The sequence below is a fragment of the Puma concolor genome, chromosome A2 (assembly GCF_028749965.1).
Source record: "Puma concolor isolate L17-30 chromosome A2, mPumCon1.1.hap2, whole genome shotgun sequence".
Taxonomy (NCBI): Eukaryota; Metazoa; Chordata; class Mammalia; order Carnivora; family Felidae; genus Puma; species Puma concolor.
In genome coordinates, this window is record NC_141668.1 from 91,789,079 (window position 1) to 91,795,653 (window position 6,575).

Genomic DNA, 6,575 nt, shown 5'->3' on the forward strand with positions numbered 1-6,575 from the left:
AACATGAAGAAAAGATGTCTGTCTCCGAACCAGGACGCAGGCTTTCACCAAACACGAATCTGCCAGCATCTTAACCTTAGACTTATCAGCCTCCAGGACTGTGAGAGATAAGTGTTTGTTGTTTAAGCCACACAGTTTCTGGTATTTTTTTAAAAATGTTTTTTAAGTTTGTTTATTTATTTTGAGAGAGGGAGAGGGAAAGGAAGAGAGGTAGGGAGGGGCAGAGACAGAGAGAATCCTAAGCACTGCAGAGCACATTGTCAGTGCAAAGCCTGACGCGAGCTCAAACTCACGAACCGTGAAACCATGACCTGAGCTGAAATCAAGAGTGGGACACTTTACCAACTGAGCCACCCAGGCACCCCTGTTGTATTTTAATTGCAGTGCCCTGAATGGACTAAGACAGATAGACACCTACATCATTCCTTTCAGCATGGTTTGATCAAAATTCCTTTAAGAACAGAGTTTAGAAAAGTTATTTACAGTTTCATAATTCATTATTGGTAATGTTATTTATTTTTAATTTTTAAATTTAATTTTAAATGTTTATTTTTGGGAGAAAGACCAAGTGCATGCGAGTGGGGGAGGGACAGAGAGAGGGGGACAGAGGATTTGAAGTGGACTCTGTGCTGACAGCAGAGAGCCCAATGTGGGGCTCGAACTCATGAACCGTGAGATCATGATCTCAGCCGGAAGTCAGACACTTAACCGACTGAGCCACCCAGCCACCCCTGTTTTTTATTTTTTATTTTTTTAATTTTTGAGAGAGTAAGAGAGAGAGCGAGTGGGGAAGGGCAGAGAGAGAGGGAGACAGAGAATTCCAAACAAGCTCTGTGTTGTCAGTGTGGAGCCTGATACGGGGCTCGAACTCATGAACTGTGAGATCATGACCTGAGCCGAAATCAAGAGTCAGTCAGATGCTTAACTGACTGAACCACCTGAGCACTCTGGTTATGTTATTTAGAATTTTAGAATTAACTTGTAAATTTTGGAAGTCCTCTAACAAATTTTTTCATGCATGAGTTATGAAAGTTGGAAGAATTTTCCATAGTCTAGCCTCTAGTTCTCTACGTGTCAAACTTAGTTTCTCCCTAACTATCCATATACTTCCGGAGCTGCGCACCATAAGTCATGATCATACGGTCAAACACACAGCCTACGGGTCCTCAGGTCATGACCCGGGTTAAATAGTCATGGTAGATGATAGGAGTATTCCTGGAAGACCTCCTTATACTGGGACAGCTAACAACAGCTTAGCTCTATAGTGAAGTAACTGTAAACCACCTAAGTATATCCCACTAAACTCAAAGCAAATACATCCTCAGCTTCTCTGTAGCTGGACCCTCAGGGCCTGTGTTCACTCCAATATAATTGGCAGGAGAACTAGGAGAGGAAGTCAGAGTGGAAGCGACAGCGGTTTTAACCAGTCGCAGCTGAAATATCTTTCTTTGGCAAATTTTACAAAAACATGTCCATGTAAACCCATTACTAGGGCCTCTCCCAGGGCCTGGCAGGGGTCCATGCAGGTGAGGGGCCTGAAGCCTAGGATTCACTTGATTCATAGTAAATACTTAACCTGCCCTTCGTGAGGAACATTTCTTCCAGCCTAGAATGATTTTTCAGTATCTATTTCGTATGGGAAGAATTCCTTTCTTCCCCTGTTCTTTACATCCTCTTATATGCACTCCCCAGCTCTCGCGGTGAGCTTCCTCATATCTCCACTGATAGCAGCTCTGTGAGGCCGTTGGCAAATTCTGAATCATGACAACTCTTTTCGGGCTCTTACCCTGGCCCTCCCCATTGTAGTTTACACTCGTGAGTGTCTTCCCTTCTGGAGACAACTCCTTTGGCTTCTGTGGTATAGCCCTTGCCCCCTCACCTGCTCTGATCTCCTCTCTCACTCCTCTGTTGCTTCTGTCTTAACTGTTGGTGTTCCTCCGGGTTCCATCCTTTCCCAACTTGTCAGTCTACTCACAGCCCCAGAGGGATGGCATCCAGTCCCATGATGACAGCCAGTACTCCCGTGCTCTGGTTCCTGAGTCTAGGTCTCAGCCTAGGCCTTTGTAACTGTCCATTTGTGGCTGTCTCTTTCCCTAGACTGTGGCCTTGAGGCAGGAACCACATGTTATTTAAGTTTGCATCCCCAGGACCTAGCAGGTACTTAATAAATGTCTGTGTGAATGAATAAATGAGGGAGTGCTTGCTGGTGTAGCTTGGGTTACATATTCAGTTGGAATGTTCACCCACATATGAAGTCCTGTATGCAGAGCAGAAAGCATAGCAGTCGCAGCCACTCACTGTTTGTCCTCCCATTTAACTCTTCATCAGGGACGGGAAGCCCTAAACATGAGAAGAAATGAAAAGAAAAGAACCCAGCAGATCAGTTCTGTTTCCCATGGAGATTAGAATAAAGACTGCAGTATTTTCATTAGAAACCCATGGAAACCACCCTCTACAGTCTTTCATTCTGAGTGATTCTGAAAAATTTGTTTTAGCAGTCTGGTGAATGAAGGCAAAGAAACATAGAGTTTCTTTAAATACTATTTTTTTTTTTCCTGTTCATTTACTGTTGACAACAACTTCAAATTTTCTTAGACTGGCATAGAAAATTAGATGGTATTTCTTTGTGCAACTAATAAGGTAAATTATTTCATGTGTTTTGAATATATTTTCTCCTTGAAGGCTGATTATATGCCTAGCTCTGTCTGAACACAAACTGCACAAAGAAAAAATATGCTTAAGAAATACTTGTCCTTGAATAGCAATAAAATCTAATTTGTTTGAATTTTTTTTTAACTTTCCCCATCAATTGTTTGCTGCAATTAAAAAAAAAGGGAACTTAATTGAATTAATACAAGATCTTTTAGGTAATAAAATTCTCTTAGGCTATATAATCAAACTTCTCTGTTGCTAATATTTTAAGCTCATTAAAGATCTAGCTCCAATTTTGTTACTCCTTAAACAAGAGGTCAGATAACACCTACACCCCCACTTTTTGAAGTGAAATTGTTGGGGTGCCTGGGTGGCTCAGTTGCTTGAGCAGCCGACTTCAGCTCAGGTCACGTTCTCACAGTTCTTGAGTTCGTGCCCTGCATTGGGCTCTCTGCTGTTGGCACAGATCCTGCTTTAGATCCTCTGGCTTCTTATCCTCTGTCTCTCTCTCTCTTTCTCTCTCTCTCTCTCTCTCTCCCCCACTTGCACTCTCTCTTAAAAATAAGTAAAAATGATTAAAAGATATTATTGTGAAACTGTAAAAATCTTTCAATGACTGAGAAATCTAAAATTGTTTGAGGAAGTTAGCATGCACAGGTTGCCTTTCTTGGTGGCTAGGACAAGTGTCAGGAGTGGCAAAAGAAGGGCATTGGATAAGAACTCGCAGTGCCCAGGAGGTAGGAGCCATAGAGGCTGTGAGAATGAGCGCTGAGCCTACAAGTAGCTATGGGAGGAGCCTGATTCTCGGGGTGTTCCCCGATCCCCACCTGCAGCGTCACCTGGGAACTTGCTAGAAATGCAGATTCTAGGCCCTCACCCCAGACTCACTTTATCAGAAATTCTGGGAATGGGACCCAGCCACCTGGGTTTTAACAAGCCCCTAAATTATTGGGAAGCACAGTCAAGTCTGACAATACCTGATTTCGAGAGATGTGGAACACCTCTGTGCATGTGAAAATATTCTGTTAGTGAAATTTTTCGTTAGAAAAAAAAGACCACACAGATTGTTTTCTAAAGCAAACTGATCTGCCGTTTTTCTCATGGTTGAGTGTCTGGGAGTGACATCCTCTCCCCTGACTGGGTGCTGACTGCAGAAATCCTCCCTGCTTTATCCACAGAGGATGCAGTCCAAGCCCCCCAGCGGATGCCTGAAGCCACGGAAAGCTCACTATGTTACAAAGAGGATCATTTGCTTTTGAACAGTGGTTTGCGGGGTGGGGGGGGGGGGTAACTGAAACCACAGAAAGGGACACTGTAGACAATGGTGGTACTATTGTGTATTTTAAGGATGGATATGGAAGGGAAGATACCCAAGTCTTAGTGGTGTATATGTAATAGTTTCTCAGCCCTAGACACATGATACGTTGTCTTTCTGTTAAAATTAATGCAAGTGATTGTCAGATTTTCACATCATTTGTATATAGATACTATTTTCACAGGCATTAGAAACCAAAAAATCAAATTTGAATTATTTCATTGTTTGCCTTTAACTGAGCTAAACTTAGTTTTATTTTAACTTTCCATTTTTTTCAAGCCTTTCCTTCTGTGTTCATGGTTGGGGTGTTAATAGCATGTCAAACTAATTGCACTCCTGATGGTCTAATTCTATTCACTGTCATCTTTGGCAATAAAATTCTGAGTTTGGCATGCTCTCACACTGGCACAGGCATGCTAAATTAGCTGGGAAGAATATCAGACTGCTAGAATAAATCCAGGCAGAATAAATCCAAAAAAATATCATCAAAGATCACACAGGACATTTAAGAGTACTAGTTGGCTTACACATCCACTCTAGGGAGAACTTGTTTTGATGACCTCCCATTGCACTTTGATTTTATTGACGATGGTGTTCATTTTCCGTGTATATATTAACATATTAGTGAAGGATTCCCTGGGCTACATGTGATTTGTTTGAAACCCAACTCAAACTGATTTCAGCCAAGAGAAGTAACTCTCATAACTGAAAAGACCAGAAAGTAGCTGACTTCAGGCATGGCTGGCTCCAGGGGCTCAAATAATGTTGCGTTAGGCAGTCTCTAAAAGGGTTCCTAGTGATCCTTGTCTCCTGCTATTCATGCCCTGTGTAATCTTCTTACCTGGATTGTAGGTTGGACCTGGGGACTAGCTTCCAACAGGTATAATATGATTAGAGCAGTGGGGCGTCATTTCCGAGATTAGGTTGTGAAAGGACTGTGACTTCAGTCTCTCTTGCCATTGCTTGCTCACGCTGTCCTAGAGCTCTTGATCTGGGGGAATCAAGCTGCCATGTTGTGAGGAGCCCTTTGGAGAGGCCTGGGTGGCAAGAAACTAATGTTTCCAGCCAACAGCGTGCAAGCACCTGAGACCTGCGAAAGGCCACATGAATGAGCTTGGAAGTGGGTCCACTGTGACCTGTGGACTGCCGTGTGAGTGTGGCTCTTTGCCCATTGGGAGCCTTGAGGACTGTAGTCCTGGTCATTATCTTAACTGCTGAACTAGAACCATCCAGCTAGGCCCCACTCCATTCCTGACCCTCAGCTTCTGTGAGATCATCAATGTGTTGCTTTATGTGCTATGTTTTGGGGGTAACTCATTACATAGCAGTCAAGAACAAATGTAGGTATCATTCACCATAAGAGAGTATCTCTCCAGCTCCTAGCAACGTTTTCCTCTGTGCGGCCTTTATTACCAGGCAGACCTTCCTCACGTGGTGGCAAAATGGTGCTGGTAGCTCTAGGCTCAGAGCCTTGCTACCTTAAAGAGTAAGTGCCTTTCTCCTTTGCAGTGGATAAAGGAAAACTCCTGGGATTCACCCTCACACAACTGACTTGGATACTTCCTGCTGGAGTATTTAGGATTCATTTTTCCTGATGCTGCTCTCTCTGGTGGTTTTGAAACACCTGAGTAATGGTAACTGGAGCGTTCAAAGTCGGTCTACCTAGCTGTCCCAGTTGACCCTCTCTGAGTTTGGGTTCTACCTTAAAGCCAAAAGTGACCCTAGAATTCCTTCTGCTTGTCCTTTGCCAAAGGTGAACCTCCAGTAAAATCTAGGTGGTGAAACAGAACACAGATGACTTAGATGAAGCAGTGGTAAGTGTCTCCACAAGATGTCCATCTATTTATTACCTATTAGTAGTCAATATACGACTGTTAAAGTGTTTATAGTTTTCATTTTTATGTTTTATTTTCATAACCAGTTTTTGACTTGTTTGAATCAGTCTTCTGGGCCCGGTTCACCTCCTGAAATCACAGGAAAGTACCACGTGTTGAGTGCCTGCTGCAGGAGTTCTGTTCCCAGTGGTCCTCAGGAACATTCTTCTCTACCTTGGCCTTTCTCTGGCCACCCTCCAGTTGGAAGTGGCAGAATGCCATAATCAAGGGCCAGGGCTTTACAATTAGCTGGGTTTGAGTTCTGCATTGGCTGTTTATAAGCTGTGCTGCCATGTTCTCTCTGAGTTATAGTTTCTTATTATAGAATGGGATTTTGTATCTGCCTCATGGTAGAACTATTAAGTGGTGCAAAAATGTGGGTGTGGGTGTGGATACAGTTGTCCCTGGAACAGAGTAAATGTTTCATAAATCTTCAACACAACTAATGCTACAGTGTCCTTCTTCAAATGCAGAAGCCAGATCTGAACACCGCATTTCAGATAATCTAATGAGCTCATCATCTTCTGAACTCTTGTAACAATATATCTTAGTCCGCAATAAATCTTTTTTAAGGTGGGGGGGGGGGAGGCAAGGGGTAGCTACATCATACTGTTGACTCGAAGTGATCTTCTAATGAAAAAAATCCTTCCAGTTCTTTACACGAACTGCTAATAAACCACATCTCTCCTGTTTTGTACTTGTCCCGCTGAAAATTTGTACCTAAATTCTTGGCT